This window comes from Mugil cephalus, chromosome 9 (genome assembly GCF_022458985.1).
Source record: "Mugil cephalus isolate CIBA_MC_2020 chromosome 9, CIBA_Mcephalus_1.1, whole genome shotgun sequence".
Lineage (NCBI taxonomy): Eukaryota > Metazoa > Chordata > Actinopteri > Mugiliformes > Mugilidae > Mugil > Mugil cephalus.
Window position 1 is genome coordinate 8791602 of NC_061778.1, and position 17945 is coordinate 8809546.

General features: G+C 41.9%; 1 protein-coding gene and 1 long non-coding RNA gene across 2 annotated transcripts in view; one reads left to right on the forward strand and one right to left on the reverse strand.

The window, feature by feature from the left end:
* The window catches only part of LOC125013470, a 36473-nt gene extending 19190 nt beyond the window's left edge, over positions 1-17283 (forward strand). The window contains exons 3-4 of the long non-coding RNA XR_007113389.1: positions 10518-10707; positions 17136-17283. This is a non-coding gene — a long non-coding RNA (uncharacterized LOC125013470). The remainder of the gene's footprint in view (positions 1-10517; positions 10708-17135) is intronic.
* Positions 1-17945, reverse strand: part of rtn4rl1b (reticulon 4 receptor-like 1b) — a 139861-nt gene that overhangs the window by 74743 nt on the left and 47173 nt on the right. The gene's annotated exons all lie outside the window — the stretch shown is intronic.

A 17945-nucleotide genomic window follows, 5' to 3' on the forward strand; every position in this document is an offset into this window, starting at 1 on the left:
ATGTTAAACACATTTCGCTAAATGGATATCCGATATGTTCGTATTGAATGTGTGCGACTAAAAATATTGTAACAATTTGTATTTGAAATTCTATTTGAAGAAACAGCAGTCCTTCGTATTTAAAGAAGATATGGCTATAAAGAATATAATTGATACATAAATATGTATAGCCTTCAAGCACTTATTTAATGTTGTATGAGCTGCATAGATTATTTATGAATAAACTGATGTTTATATTCACAAGAGCACATCATAAATGAGAGGTCAAGCCTTCCTCTTTGACCTCTCTCACCCCAAACTGTGCGTAAACTTTTAGAAACTCCATCAGACTGCTAAACAGAAATTATTTTTTTTTTTGAGAGGATTTGTCTGAAAAATGTCGTCAATTCAAAATCAATCCCTTGAAAACTAAAAGAAGAGGAAAAACTCCAAGGCTCTTGGGGTATCAATCAACCTGAAATTTCTCACTGAAATGATCTCAAAGGCCAAGTGATGAGCTCCAAACTACTATCATCTGTCTGCAGCGCCCCGCGGTATCGAAAGAGCACTTGCCTCCGTGAGAGCACTATTCCCCGTCGACCGCGCCGCAGTTAGTGAGACGATGGCATCAGCTAGGCCGTTTAAGTGCCTTTTAACAAGTGGACTTAATGATGCCCTGTTGGTCATGCAACACGGATGTTTTGCTTGTTTAAAACGTTCAAGAAGCAAAACATCAGTGTTTTATCTCCTTTCGCCGCTCGAGTTCAGTGGAAACAGCCGGCGCCTCATTCCTGTCCTCCCCTCACCGTGCCATTGCTCTTTCTCTGCAAGACACCCATCTGTTGCTAGAAATCTTTTTTTACAGATAATTATTTGGTTCTACTGGTTTGCTTTGTTGCCTTAACCCTTCATAGGGCGCTCATTGAAATAGTTGGAAATTCAAAATTTCCACCCAAGATTGAAAATTTTATTATTATTATTATTGTAGGGCAGAAGAAAACTTTTTTCCTTGTGTGACATTTTTCAAAATGTTTTCATGTCAAGGACAGTGATTTTGCCATATATGGTTCCTTAAGCTTGTGGCAAACGCCGCAAGAAGCGAGAAATTTGTAGTCGCTCCTAGGATTGCGAGAAGAGCCAGAAACTCAAGTGACAAGTCCTTGTAGGGACGTCCCACTGCAGCACACGTCAGGATTAGTGTTCACACTGCAAACATTAGCACCTGGGAGCTCAGAGAGTGGCCGCTAGAATTTACGAATTCCGGACACCACAAGAGATAAAAGTTATGCAGAGTATGTAATAGCTTTTACCCTTAAGTGGTAAAAAAAAAAAAAAAAAAAAAAAAAAAAAAATGTAATTAGACCATTAGAATGTAAGTGCTAATATAGACACTTTATCACATTAGACAACATTTAGCCACTTCTGCCTAATTATACTCAGCGTTCATGCAGAGGTGCCTTGCAGACCACTTCTGACCTGAGAGTTTTGCCTTGATCTTCGCTCTATTGGTTCAACGAAAACCACATGCTCCTTCACCTTATTACCTTATATGACATCAAAAAAAAAGTGTGTATTAGCAAAAATGATTCCTCACCCGAAAGTATTTTTCTATTCCATTCTATTCTGTCTGTATTGCATTGTTGTTCTTGCACTCTTTGTCATGTTTGCACTGTTTCGTATTGTCTGTATAACTTTGCACACGTGCACTTTATGCTTAGTCCCTTGTATTGTACTTAGTTCTATGTCTTCATGGTCCTGGAGGAATGTTCTCTCATCTCACTATGTACTACACCTTCTATATATGGTTCAAATGATAATCAACACTTCTAGTACTGTGTGACATAGACGCCATAACCTACGTATGTAGCCTGCACCCGAGCTATTTATACTCGTGCACTTGTCAGTCTGGCTTGCTCTGTAAAAACGTCACCTAAACACTGCTTTGCGCTGTGTCTTTTTTGCCCAGTTGGGTTAATTTTTCTTTTTCTACTTCCTGCATCACTTCCCAATTCCTGCTCCTCATTTTCAACAATGGCGACTGAAACTTTTGCTGAAATTTCTGAAGTTATACCATTGTTTGTGTCTTCAAACCTCCTCAGTCGACCCTTCCTCGATGTGTTCCTTCTGTATTTATCCAAAATAAGCAATTCAAACATGTCTGGCAACGCTGGTGCTAGGGTCTGCGTATGACCTGCACTGTCGCCACAGCTTCTGCGTAAAACTTGACGCAGGAGTCTAAACCGCCTATTAGTCTGACATTGTATAAAACAAGATGTTGCCACAGTGCGTCTGGAAACCTGATTAATATTCTAATCACCGACGTCGGAGTGAAATTTGAGACGGGAGTTTTCTTTAAGTGGTCCATTTATCTTGTGAGAGAAGAGTTCGGAACACACTTCAGCGACGCGGAGAAAGGACTTACAAGACAAATCCCAATCAAGCGACAAAAAAAGCATTCAGAGGCTTTTGTGTGGCCATTTGCTAAAATTTGTCTCTGTTCCCGCACACTTTGTCCTGCACAAACAGCTGAAAAACATCCCACAAAATGGTGGTAATTGCAATGACAGACGGCCTCTTAACCAGAAAAAGCAGAGCGTCTGTCACATCTTATTGCCAGCGATGAGCCCACGAAGACTGAAGCAATTTATCCCAACGTGGTTACAAGGTAGAAAGAGGTTGGAGTCAGAACTTGGAGGCAAAAATGCAGATCATGACATAAAACTGAAGTAGGTTTTTATGGTCGACAGTAAAGGTTCAAATTAATAACACGAGAACACAAGTGACAAAAATTAATATGAAATTTTCTACAAGTATAAAATGGCTCTAATGAAGTGAGATGATATAAAGTAATGTGAACGGGGGATGGATGGATGAAGAGATGGAGAGGGTTTGGGGGCGGAGCGAGGGAATGCAAACTGTGACGGTGGAGGAGGGAGGTTCGAATCAGGAGTGTGATGTGGGACGTGACTGTTGGAGAAACACAGTTCACACTCCGTTGCGTGGCTAAGGAGGTCAATTTGAAGACGGCAACAATCCTGCTGTGTTTAATGATTTATCTTCCTAATCTGACGCGGATCATTAGGCGAGGGCCCTCTGTACAACCGCAACAAGGAGAGCGTTAGAAACATCGCTAAATCAGTTTTCTTTAACAACATCTAAATAAAAAAAAAAATGAACGCAACCACACATCTGCAGAACTCGAAAGAATAGACAACAGTCTGCTTGAGTTTACGTCCTTTTCTTCTCTTTTTCTGTCCTTTATGGCGATGGAAGGAGGTGGCCTGTGCGATGGGATGGTGATTGAATTTTCTTACGAACAGTGACTGATCAGGATGTGTGTGTGGCAGCAGGTGGCGGGGCTTTGAGGGAGAACCAGCCCAGCTGAGACAAAGCATCACTGCTGGGAACTCACCAACAGGACAGACGCATACGGAGGAATGCGTGCCCTCCCGAAGAGCGGCGTTGTGTACCGCGTGCGTGTACCGGACGGCGCCGAAGCCAGTCACATGGGCTCCATTATAAATGAGCACGGCTCACTGGGGCAGCTGGACCAATCCTGGGGCAGCTGGGTAATTTGGAGAGTTGCGGGGAGCCGTTTGTTGGCCCAGCTGTGTTAGCTGAGGTGGTAAAATTGGTCTGGGTTGATAGAGTGTGTGTCCGTACGCATATGCCCACCGCTGTGCGTGCGTGCACGTGCTCCGCGAAGGATGCCGGCGCCAGTGGTGGCTCGTCTCAAAACCTTGAAGTAGACAGGGGAAATAAACAGGGCTGGAACAGAAATGACACTTCACTGAAATATTGATCATCCTCCACAGCAGAGAAAGAGCGTCGAGCCAGACACAAAGATAGATGGATGAAACCGAGTAATGCAGATATGAGGGAATGAGTTCCCGAACAAAATCTTCCGTCTGCAGCATTGTAAACATGTTTTCTTCGCTCTGAACCCCCCACTTATAATTTGCAAGAATGCCAATGGGTGGCGGATTATCTATTCTCACAGATTCCGTGTTGACAACTCCTATACGGTAGGTCCTGATATCTAGAATAACTTTAAATAAATAAACAGATTGGTAAGGCAACGGTGTTGAAAAGGGAAATGTAGCAGCTAGTCTGGCTACTCCAAACAAATAAATAATTCAGTTTACGCTCTCACAGTCTCTGCAACCGCACACATGAACTACAGGTGTGGGTAGGAACAAAGATGGAAGAGCACCGTTCACGAACCCTGTAATTTTTATTTATTTATCTTTTTTTGGAAAAATGGAACTTTTCATCTTGCCACATAACACTCATTTCAATAGCATGAGAAAGCGGGTGGCTTTTAACAAATCAATTAGCACTATCTCCCTGTGATCAATGCTGACTGACGACTGAGAGGAGGGGGGGGGGGTACTAGACCCACTGGAACGAGGGAGAGAACATGTGGAGGGAGGCGAAGAGGAGATGCCTTTGTTTTTCTTTCTCTCTGCCTCACTCTAATTAGACAGGGTGGTGTGAGCAGAATCTCAATGGCAGGATGCGCGGAGCAACAGATGTAGAGACGGGAAGGGGAGAGCAGATAGGGTGGTAACTAACCCGAGCGCACGCAGCAAATAAACGCAGGAAAGGTACACACGGTCTCGGGGCTGAAAGACGGGACGATCGCATGTAGACAGATGTGAAACGGAAAGACGGGAAGGTTCTTATTTGGTGGGGGAAGACAAACGGGGACAACAAACCGCAGTCTGAGTGTGTCTGACGGCAGACAAAAGGTAATTTGGGAGAGATGCTGCAGAGTGCACCACACAGTGGCTCCCCCACCCCACTGAACTATCAAAGACCTTGATGCTCTTTGCTATTTATGCTCCTTTCTGAGTGACAGGCTGACTCAAAGGATTACAATTTCTCCTAACAACAGCTTTCACTGCCAACGTTTTTCAAAGATGCAGTAACACATGTAGAAAAGAAAAAAAAAATGCAAGGTTCAGGCAACTGAGCAAATCTAAGGTTGTTGAAACTGTGTTGTGGCAACATGCTTGATACAATAAACAGGCTCCCAGTGTGAGACCGCCCAAGCTGACACACTTCTCGAATCTCTGCATAAAATTTTGGATGCTTTACTATGAGCAGCAGTCTGTCTAGCAGGTTTGTGCAGATCTGGATGGTCCATGTCACCCGGCGTGATCTGACAATAGCTGCCGGGTTAACATGGAGCCAAATAAGACCAAACCGAATGAAAATGCAACGAAATAACACCTCAATCGGAATGAACAGGCCCAAACTGAACGAAATTTCATTTGATTTCACAGGGGTAGGAATATTCATTTTCCCAAACCAACCCAAAGTCACGTAAACGTCGTATCGGAGTCAGGCTCCGTTCTGTCTGCGCTCTGTCTTGACGTAAATGTGCAGTGACGTTCAAGCGACGTTTCCTCAACTAGTCTGCGTCACGGCAGAGAGCTTGTTTTGCATAACAACTCTGAAAGAGCTAGACATTATCACACGCTTAGACGGCAGAAAAATAAAAGTATTGAACTGTTTAAGAAGGTCCACTGAAGCTGGGATAGACCGAAGCATGAAACTAATTTGGAAAAGACCGGCTACTATAAGGTTAACACAATCGCAGAAGTGGATATGACCCCACAAACTTTCTGAATCAATTTATTTATTAATAATAAAATTGTAAAAACAATAGTGACTACTGCTAATTAGACGACAGACCTCCATCTTTGATCAGTCACACGATGTTTTCATCAATCTGCGTATGTCACATGTCTGTAAAATGGCCGTTCCTATTAAAAGCAGTGGAACATGTAAACATCAGATCGGAATAGACGACCTCACATGTTAACAGTTGACCTGAAACCTTCAATCGGAATGAGAGGAAAGTCTCCATGTGAACGTGGCTAATGTTCCAAATATCTCCTCATGATGTGGGAAAGGTTTGTCTTTCAAAGTTTCAAGTGCCAAATAAATGCTCACTGGAGTCGAGCTCGGGCGACTGTAGGAAACTCCGTTACGATTAGCACTCACCGGTGTTCACTGGTCTTATAGCGAGCGATTCTTTCAAAGCCTCGAGTGTGTTTGGGCTCCGTATCTGGCTGCAGTGTGAATCCTTCTCTGCAAACATGCAAACCAGAGGTCGTAGTAGCAAGTCTCCGAAGAACGGAGTGCTACTTCTCCTTCGTCAGTTCTCTTTAGTGCAGGTTTCCAAACACGGAGTCGCACTTGTGTAGATTTCAATATTCTCACCACCATGTTCCGCTGGAGGTGGAACAGGCTGGTGTATAACACACACTCGGCTGTTGCTGCTATTTGATCAATGTAGAGGTTAAGCCTTGTTTCCCCTCCAATGAGGTGGTGTAGAGATGTTACCTGTCTGAGGCTACGAGAAGGCCTTTCTTTTGAAAAGACGTTTGCTGCTTGTTAATCTCTTAGTGAACAAATCTTGATGGGTTGTATTGTATTCGATTCAGCTAAGCAGGTCTAGACAACAGTCAGCCTTGATTAGAATAAAAATTGGACTTCTCACACTGTCATTTAGTTGTGAGATGTTTACGAAACAATGCAACTACTTGCAGCTGAGTATCTCTACATCAGCTTTCATGTCATATATAACTGCTTGCGTTATTTTCACCGTCTCTACATCATTAGAAGTCCTGTGTTTTAGACTTAATATCATGTTAAATGTTATTTAATTGTAACATTACTAAGTTATCAAATGAAGTCAATAACACTTAATATACGCTTAATTATCTCTTGTTGTGGCAATTTCATCCAGTGCACCTCTGCTCCCTTGGCTGCCAAATAGAAAACAATCAAGCTAAGTATTCGTAAATGTTATTATCCGTCTACATTTCAGCGTAACTATGAAGTATGAAAAGCATATGGAATATTCAGGCAACAAATGGATTATGAGCCTCCGGCTCCAGCTTCGTCGTCATAGGCCCGATTTGTCATTCGGCAGGATTTTAAGTATCTTCCTCCCAGCTCTTAAAATGGATTTCCTTGATTTGTGCCACTATTTGGATACTGGAGCCTGCTGATGAGCCAACACGAGTCTGCTGTTGAAAGGAGACTTTCACAAGTGATAAATTAAGTGAACCTGATTTGTGAGAGCAATTTTCAAGGTTCTGATACTTTAAATACACGAGGGGGAGAAAAAAAAAAAAGTGCATCATCACACATTTGTGAGCGTTTAAAAGTGCAAAAAAAATAAAGCAGTTGAGCCGTTGTAATTCTCATGACAGAAGAAAAATCTCAGTCAGATTGTGCCGCTTGGCTCATTGAGTGCTTGCGGAGATCTGAGGTGGCTTCATCAAATATTGAACGGCATTTCAAAATGGAACTGTCAGACTGTGATTGAGAATGGGACACTCGAAGGCGAGATAATCCATCAACACGTTCGAACACGCAGACACTGACGACCCGTTTCTTCTTGACACCTGTTTCAACACTTCAGCCAAAAGATGCATAATTAATAACATTTATCCTTCGCTTCACGATGCCGGTGGGTGGGTGAGTGTGTACACGTTTGTGTGTGTGTGTGTGGGAGAGAAAAGGCTCCTGAAAATATGAAAAACGAAGCCAGTGATCCGTAACAAATACATAATAATGCTCTCTTTTGATTTTACCTTTTGCTTTGAGACAAGTGCAGAAGTGCGTGTCCGGGCGGTTGAAACAATGCTGGCATTTATCTCAGATTTCTATTAATAAACAATAAAGAGTAAAATTCCCTATGGTGTATTTGAAAGGTTGTACCCCTTTTAAATGGCACACAAAGATCGGACTGTAGAAAATGTTTTTCTTTCACACAAAGCCTTGGCTGTGATGCTTCCATGTGGTAGTGCAATGCAGTGCAACAGCTGTAAAATGACTGTGAGGGCCATGTTCCTGCACCGCGCTAAACGGACTTGTTAAACGGTGCATTTTTTGTCTAAATCCCGTCCATAAATGGAGGCTAGCAAGCCTTAACGGTGTTCTGGAAACTTCCCCCGAAAACCCCCCACTCAGAAACAAAGCCTCGTGGCCACTGTGGATAATCCATCTGATTCAACTTTTTTCAGGGGCTGTAATTAAATTTCGTAATGGCCGAGGCTCCGTAATGGAGGGGGATTGGACGTTGGGTGGAATTGAAGTTCAGAGGAGCGAGACCTCTATAATGAAGCTTATTCATTTAAAGCGCATAGCGTGCCTCCAAACACTGCTATCTCACTTACACCATGTAGTTGCCAAATGACCTGACAAAAAAAGAAAGATACACTGTACCATATGTGGCAGCGGTAATAATCCAGTTTAATGTGAAACCTGGTGCAGATCACAAAGACGCAACACATGTTTTTTAATGAGGGAGACAATTAGGCTGTGATTCTGAGGGTCCGTGTGTATGAGATTGTTAATTTCAATTATGGGATACATCAGTATCCACCTCAGCTCTCTTTTCCTCCGTGGGGAAATCTTAGATCCTCCACCATATAATGAAGCATAACTGTATTAAGATGAGACAGGTGAGCCTGCAATCCTGATCACAGCACAGCTGCACCAGCTAAGAGGAGACGAAACGAAAGGAAAAAGAGAAGACGAGGAAACAACGTCGACGAATAACATTCGATTTTGCTGGGTTGTGTGCTGCTCACCCCACAGGCAGGTGGGACGGCCGCGTCTTATTTAAAGCGAGCCGAGAGGAGTTTAAATATCGCGTCTTGTTCGTTGGTGAAGGTAAACGGATCATTTAATCACATACGTTTGGAGGATTGATGATGCAGCTGCCAGCACGCAGAGGTTGTAAAGTGTAAGTAAAAGCACACAGGCAAAGTTTCAAGTTTAACACCTCGTCTTTATTCTTTGCCTTAGTTACTGAGAGGATAGGACTGATCCTCGGGGAAAGAGAGAGGATGAAGTGAGACTGCTCAGCTGCTGCTCCTTAACAAAAAAAAAAAGTGCTAATTGAGACGGCTAAGGCGTCTGATTATAAACCTTTACGTTTTGCATGTCCCTGACATTGAAGCAGCTTTTACTGCTGCCGCATCATAAGAATTTCCTCGATATCTAACTTCCCGTAATTTGTGCATCTGTGAAGGATTACATCTTTTGAAACAGGATCTCGGATTGTTGCAATGAATCATTTGGTCCCTGTTACTCTGACACCCTACAGCGTGTCCTGTTCAGCAACCTTTTGATTGTGCTGGAGTGAATTTTCGACGATGCCATTTCTCCGGCTCAACTTGACACGAATTCGTAGTGCGCCGGTCCGTTTTGCGGCAGGTTTTTCCACCCATGTGCGAAAGGAATAACATGTCTCCTAAGTGTTACCCATGTGTGACAGTAAGAAGGATCATGGGATTAATGTTGGGTGTCAGGTGCACTTATTGCAGGTGTTATGTTGGGATGTGGAGCCGGGCGAGCGTGCAGGGCCGACAGATCAGGGCTCTTCATTTTCCGCTGTCGGGTCTTGCGTTGGTCATCTGTGGACACGCGATTTGCGCGGGGCTGAAATCGAAATAGCACCGCTGAGGTTTCCCTTCAGGTTGGCTGGCCTAATTTTGCACGAAAAAAAAAAAAAAAATGAGGGCATCAAGTTATATAAAAGTTGTTGGAGAAAAGAACATCTGGTCTATTCCCAATTGGCACCACAACCCTTAAAAGATTACTGTGTAGACTGGATTAATGGACGCAAGGATGGAAAATAGCGAAATAAGCCGAAACCGTCAACACAGCCTCTTGCACAATTGCTGCTGCAGGATTGAAGAACCGCAACACGAGGGGCCTCGCAGCGACAACAAATGGCTCAACCCTCTAATCTTTAGTGTAATGCCATTATTATTGGTGACATGGTGTCAGCTCAAAAGCCATGATACGGTGCATCACAGAGTCACTTTGTGTTCATTTTTCACAAATGGATGGGGAGAGTGCGGCGTGCTTGAAAAAAAGGGAAAACAAAATTAATCTAACGAGCTTTTGCTTGTTAAGTACGTGCTCTGTCTCCAGCTGAATGACAATGACGAGGCATCCGCTTACCACGATACGCGTTCCATTGTGAATAAATGAATATGTGAGCACACTGCAAAACAAAGGCAAATGGAGGAATTAATTCTATGAAATGAAAAGCCTGCGTTGCCAGATAAGCCATAAGGCTCGAGGCTGAGGTATGAAATATGACAGTGTTCGTTGAGCCGCATGGATATGGTGGCTGGGTCTACATGTGACAATCTGTCCACTCGGTGTCCGGTGTGGCGGGCTTGTTCTAACTCGGGCCAGGGTTTCGTGCATCATTAATTCTGCATCTCCTTGGAACAGAGTTTTGGCTGCTTTCTCAGCATATGAGCAAACAAAACGCCAGGAGAAGCAGAGGTCAACGAGAGCAAGAAAAAGAAAAAAAAAAAAAAACTTTCACTGCTGACTAGCTTTTACAATTTAAAATATACATGCATGTGTAAACTGACTCACAGGAAAGAAAGGGATTTTTTTTTTTTTTCGCCACAAGAATTTGTAAATTGACCCATTAATTAAGCCTTAGAGCTTAAGATTTAATACTTGTGTGTTTCTACTCCCGCTTACAGAAAGGAGATCCATACCAAAATCAACATTCAACCAGCGGTGCATCAGAGCCAGCGGCTGCCCAGAGGGCGGGAGGATGGACGTCCAGCTCCAGCAAGGCCATTCGGCTATCAGGATAGCAGAGACAGGCACGGAGCCTGGTGCCGGGCTGCGAGAGCCACGGCCTGCAGGGGAGTCCCGTTTGATGTGGAGGTGATAAAAATACGATCCCTTAAAATATGCCAACTGAGCTCTGAGCCCGAGTAAGGTCACAGCGAAATGAAACCTTTTCCACGGCCCCGTGTTCCTTTTCCTTTCTGCAACTATCGTGGTCTGCTAATGAAGCCCTTTGATTTTGTCCTGGCTCCACGCTGCAAACAGTTCACACGGCATTGAGGCTTCCTAGTATTATTTCTTCTGTTGAACAACAGTAAACAAGGAGATCGGATGAGCTACGGCAGCTCCCTCAAAGCATTTCACTCGAGGTCATGTGGTGCACAAGATGGAGGAAGTCTTTAAATTGTTTTTCAGTCTAACCTGATTTACGTCAGTTATTTAGTGACTTATTGAGTCATTCTGATGCTGACTTCAATATGCGTTTCATTTATTAGGATGCATTAGAGCATCTTTATTAAGATTTGTTTAACAGTGTTATTACTTTGTTCCAATAAAGATTTATTCATTTACACTTAATCCCCCTTTTACAAATATTAATTGCTCATCTTGCTGAGATGAGATTAATTGCTGGTTTAGAACTTAAAACAAACACACACAAAAAAAAAACAAAAAAAACAAATGACAGTCTTGTTAACTTTAGGAAAATAATGAGGCTTGATTTCCAGTTTCTGGTTAGTTTTTTGAGAAAAGAGAGGTATGAGGTGGAAGAGCTTGAACCTTAAGCATGCAGAAAACAAACAAACAAAAACGTTAATGAACGTAAACAGGTAATGTGAGTTTTTCACTTAACCTCTAAACTGAACTATTGTGTGTTCTTTTAATTCCCATTAAGTGATGTATACTTTAACTACGCACCACGGCAGAGCGCAACAGCTGCCAGTGTTTCCACTTTAGTGTTTCTGACTGCCTCTCCAGCTCCACGATTTTGGAATTGATTGTTTGGGATCAATACAGAATTGGTAAGGTTTGGCCAAAAGTTTGGCAGAAGTTTCAGTCGGTGTTGTTGAAAGTGAAGCAGGAGCTACAAATAAAAATGAACCCGACTGGCAAAAAAGACACAGAGTACATAGGCTCCTGCGTACTATAATAGCGCCTTTAGGTTTGTGGCTTTTGCGGGAAAGTGGGGGGTGATGCGGATGGACAGCGGAACTGCTCAAATGTGAAGCCAAAGCAAGTAGAGCTCCCCCTGGTGGCTCACTGCAGTATAGGTCATAATCTCCACCTCTTCCATGTTAGTGAACTAAATCACAAACATACACATCAAATAATTTTTGCATGACTGATGAAAAGAAGGTCCGAGCTGGACTCGAGTTTCAACGGGATGTGACATAATGGCGACTACCAGCTGTCATGCCAACCGCTCAGTAAAACCGTTCAGTAAAAAAAAAAAAAAACGACACCAGTCGACATAACATCTGAACTATTATTTGAACTTTTGAACATTTCTTCTCACTTTATTTGGCAATTTTCCTCTCGTTTTCAGGGGGTTGACTTAAAGTTTGAAGTTACATGTAAATTAATAACTTAAGGCTATGTAGTTCACTTAATAAAATAAGAAGTAACCTTAAACTTCTGTTGTGATCTAACACTGATATAATGGTTGGGGAAAACACTGATTTAAAGGCTTTAGCTGTGGGGTTATGAAAACCAGGGCTGTTCCCAGAGCCTCTAATAATGATTAGGAATGGAAATGAGATTGGTTGTTTACGCTACACCTGTTTATTATACAATGGCATGCCCCTTTCTCCATCTTTTTAATCACTGAAGTTAGCACTTGATTAACTACTGCACCTTAAGTTTTATATGACGAGCATATGGTGAAAAGGGTGACACGAACAGAGGCAGCTTGAGACTTGTAAGGCTTAAAGAAATAGGAATTTTTAGCAACAAATGAAACTAACAGCAACTTAACAGCGTGACCTTGACATTTCCTTTCACTCAAATGCATACCCAGAGGAAATATTGGCCTGCAGACATCTGCAGGGGGCATCAGCAAAACTAAAGAGCACAAACTGCCAGTAACGATTTAAGAAAAAAAAGCACGCAATAAGATTTTGAATTGATTACAACTATTACTGTTTTCATGTGACTGATTCCAGTCAGTGTACGGTAGTGACTCAACAACACATTACTTTTAAAAAGTACAGTAGAACGACAAAGGACGGATGTGAACAGGCAAGTGATGACATTGAAATGCAGCTCAGCAAATACTCATTATTTTTACACTTGTACAGTCATAGAGGAGGAAAAAACCCTGAGTTATGTGAGGGCAACACTTCAGATTAGTGGACTGAAAAGAGAAAATGAGCGAATTCAAATGTATTCCATCTATGGCTCTCTGTTCTTCCCTCTGAAGTGTTCCCAGAATGATGGGGAGGTACATGGGAAAGGTATTTAAGCATGACAGTGGAGCTGGAATTAGTTAAAGCTACAAAATACCGCTGTCGGAATTCTTCTTGCTTGGTCACACAGCTTTAGCGGGACTCACAAGTGACCTTGAATATATACATAAATGTATGAACACATGGACACGATATAGAAATATTTGCATTTTGATACACTGGTGGTCCACTCGGACTTCTTATATCCCACATCTCTAGGTTTAAAAACTGTGCGAGTGAGATGTTCAGGAAAACAGTTTCGCATTCTCAGACGGTGTTAGCGAATCTCGAGGGTGCATCCAATTCTCCGAACTGTTTAACATTTAGATAAAATGTATTAGAAATATTCTTTTCCTATATCCTCTCATGTAGCTATAATTTCATCTTTAAAGAAATCCATTTGTTGCTTATTTTTAAGCGAGGAAATGTGAGATTAGTGCAATGTTTTGTTGCAATGTTTTGTCTGTGCACTGGATTCTAATACTTCATTTTACCTTTTGCGAGTTTTAAAGAAAAAGAGAATCTTAACGGTCTAATGCACATGGGTAAAAAACAGCATGTGACTACAGACTGAGAAACTTGAATTAAGTGACAAAAAAATTAAGGCTATATAAGCAAACACTGCCACAACACACCTACATTTACAATCTAACTGTTTGTGGTTGTGATGACGCTGTAGATACAGGCCAGGTTTTGATGAGGAAGATAAGATATTGTTGATTTATCCCACCTATGGGTAATTTCCTTGTCACGGTAGCGCAGAATTTGACAAGAATATACGAAAAAGTAATATAAAGATATGTCGAGAGGAATACATAGTGAAAAATAGAAATAAAAAGACAATCTGTTTAGATTAAAAGGTAGAAATCGTGAACTTTTGTTCCGCTTCATTGATTCCAGCGCTTTTTATTAATAGTCCTCTTGAGTGTAACAATGAATTATTTATTCGGCGCTGTGGCTTTAAGACATTTGGACATAATTCAAACAGTTACCATTCGATAAAATGAAACGGACATAATTTTGGCCACTTGATGGCAATGGAAACTTACTGTGCCTGCGACTGTGGCATTTGGAAAACTCGTAACTTGGCAAACATGTAGAAGAACATATGTTGGTTGCTGCTTCATCGTTTGCAATAGGTCTTCCTAGAGCCAGTGTAGAAACATGGTGGCACAGCATGGTGCAGGAGGAACCGCTCCCTCATTCTAAGATGATATAAATACAACATGAATAAGCTGTTTTATTTTAGCTAAAAGATTTCCCTGTTTCTTTTCAATACTCATTCTCCATTTTAACTCTAGTTGTGTCTCTACCATGACTGCTTCTAGGAATATAGATTGAGAAATACTTAATGACTGGGTCACTTTGTATTAATCATTGCTGTGGGAAAGTTTCATCAGTGTGTAAAGCCCTACACGGTAATTTTGCATATTGCTTTAACTCTAGGCTCCATTATGCCTCCACTTGCTCCCTCTGTAGTTTCTTCTATTTTTAAACATTTATTTACCCGTGGAAAGTTGACTGAGTGTGCTTGTCCTCCTCTACACTGCGCTGCTAAACAGTCATAGAGCTACACAGATTTACACCCGGGACGTGCGCGGTGCAACGGCAGACCTTTGCTATTAGTCACTACGGCACTCTGAGGCATTTGTGGGTTCACTGCTTTCCTCAAAGGATCATTAACAGTGATTGCTATGGCAGAGCAATGTATTTGATTCACTACTTTTCCCTGTAGTTTTTTTATTAGTTTGCCACGGGGCATTAACAATCTTTTCGTTAATCCAACTCTCCAGCTGCTCGGCCAACTTGCGCCGCTCCAACCCGGGAAGCCGACAGCATGCGTAAATGCCTTATTTTTACATTCAAGCCACATGTTTACTTTGAATATTCCTCCGCATGTCAGAATCAGTCCTCTTTGGGTCACCCAAGGCATTAATCAGTTTTTGTTATCTGACTAATGTTCCTCATTAAGGCTCACATTACCATTATGATGCAGTCAAAACAATGGAAAGCATTAATGACTGCAGAAACCTCTCTTCCATCTTTCTTGCTTTCTTTTGCTGATGGCACAGCTTTCCATCCCTTATCCCCGTTTCATAACTATGTGTCGTATCACGTATTCACAGTCAAGTCTCTGGCTGCCAACCGCTACATTAACCTTTGAACATTGCCCAAGCAAAAAAAAAAAAAAATCCCCCCATAAAAATCTCAGGGAAGTCTCAGGGGGTGAAAGGCCATTAAGTGGTCTACAAGGAGCCTTAAACTCCGCTGCACTTTACCTTCTCTGCCCGTCTGGCGCTACACTTCTATTACAAAGGGAGACGTGCACATTGCAGATACCACAAGCTTTTCTTCTAGCTCCCCGAAGAGAGCTTTATACTTTCAAGATCTTCACAACCCGCTGACCACAGAGACTGCCAGCGCTTGTGTAAAGTCATAAAAAGACAGACCTCGAGGCTGTATGAGGGGACTTTGAACGCATATATAGGTTTAACTATATGGATTATTACTGGCACCGCAGATTCTTTATGAACCGAGAGGAAATAATTGCTTTGATACCACAATTTTTGGAGATAATGCCCATGCCATTTTCCCCTGTATTACATTTTAGTTATTAATATATTGTATACGTTTTGCTGCTCTTTCTCCTTCGCCTGCAGCCCTGCCAGTCACGGGTTTCCACTGCTGTCAAAAATTGAACAGAAACGGCTCCTTGACGCTGCAGCTTTGAATGATGTAATATATCATGTGGGGAAAGCATGTGCGCTGCAAAATAAAACCAGTTCCAGTTCGGCTTCACAGATTTTTGAAGCTGCAGAGAAAAATATATCGTCCGTGTGTTTTGAATTTGACTGAGTGCATTGGGTCAGGCAGCGGTATGTCTCCGTTCACTGCTTTTAATGGATTTTTGACAACAACGGGCCTGCGAGGCTGGGAGGCAAAATGGAAATAAAGAACAGTGGCTTCTAATTGCGTGTATTAGATTAGTGGATTAATAATTAATGGTGCTAGACTCATACGTATATCTATTGATTGATTGATCGTAGAATCCCTACTGAAAATGCTTCAAATGTTCCACAATACTGTAGTGTGTTTTATATGCAGTCAAGCCAGAAATTATACGTATCCCTGGTAAATTGTTTCTTACTTGTATTCATTCAGGAGGTTTTTGGGGTTTTTTTTGACCGGAAATGACACAGGCATCTCCCAAAAGGTAATACAACGACTTAGGCGTCATTATTCACATTTGAACAAAAAGTGGCATGTCCACAATTATTCATAACCCTTCTCAATAATCAATAGAAAGGCCTTTACTGTGATTAGGTTCCCTCTTCCATGGCCCCACAGCATTTGGTTCCCACCACCATCTTTGACGGTGGGAACGGTGAAGGCTTCTCCAAATGTAGGCTACACCATTGTGGCCAAACAATTCGACTTTTGCTTAAAATAGATGTGGCTGTAGGCTACTACGGTACACAACCAGAAGCTGGAGTATTTCCCAGAGGGAATACTGTACAAAGTGTTCTGCAGTTATATTTAAAATCACGTGCTATATCACAATCATGAAAACGTGTCTGGTATGGGGAATCCTGATTAGTGATTTTCTTGTTCTGGGTGAAAAGCTCACCTCCACCCACACTGATCATAACCTCTGAAGTCAGTGAGAAGGTAAATAGCCTCCAGTATCAGGAGTAAAAACCAAGCTTGAGCCAACAGCCCCTGGGGCATGTGTGGATGGGCCATAACAACTAAGCAGCACTAGTTCCCTCTCTGGATCTTTCTCTCTGGCATAGAGGTGCACTGTTAACTGTGTTCTTAGTATTTAGTCACGGTGTAGTGCAGTACAACCTCTCCTTGGGTTGTTTGAGGGCTTTAAAGTTTATCCAAGGATCTATCTCGGTTATTTAAGCTGACCGTGGGGACCTCAGTCGGAAAGATAATTTATTCATGAATTTAGAAACAAAGCAGGAAAATAATGTCCTACATTATGTCCGTTGAAAGTCAAACTCCATCTTGCGATGCTGCAACACATACTTGAGGTGTTTGATTTTAAAGTTTTCTTCTTTTTTCTTGTCGTTTCAGCATGCCTCATCAACCTGTGCCTCAGTCAGTGATCTCCCAGAATGACTCCAACCAGCTGCTACAGAAAAAGCTTCTCACGACAGACACAAACGGTTATGGATGATTCCTTCCCATCCAGGTGGGACAAGCCTCATTAATTGTGAAACTATTAGATACATTATCATTATCAGCAGTGCTATCTTGAGATTATTACGTGATCTCAACTCATTTGCAGATGTGCGACGAGAAAGAAAAAGAAGGAAAGGAAAAAAAAAAGTGCTGTCCTGGCCTGGTCTCTCAAACTTTCCCCGTTTTAATGGCCTAATTGTTATGCATAATTTATAAGCGCTAATGCAACCACAAATATATGCATCAGTATACTAGCCTACTCCTATACGGCATAATATGATGTCTGTTGTCACCCAGAAACGTTTATGCTTCAAAGGTCCCTTTGATTATTCATTATGAACACGCTGTATACACACTTAGCTTTTCTACTGTGTTATCAGGCTCCTTCTATCATGCATCACCTTGAATCTTGTCGTCTTGTTTGTATCATGTACAGCAGTGGCGTCAAGGTTCAGCTATTGCAATGCAGTGTGGGGTTTGTAGAATCGGTGATATGTATAAAATACATATCAGGATACTATTGTCCAGCCTGTAGATCTTTAGTTTGATATGTATGATGTACTAGAATGTACTATACATGTATTTACTGCATCTCTATCTTAAGAACAGAAGATTCATAAGATGAGTCATAGGGGAAATTGTACATGCATGAAGTGAGAAAAGTAGGTCATTGCCACATGTTTTATAAAAAGCTTACTTTAA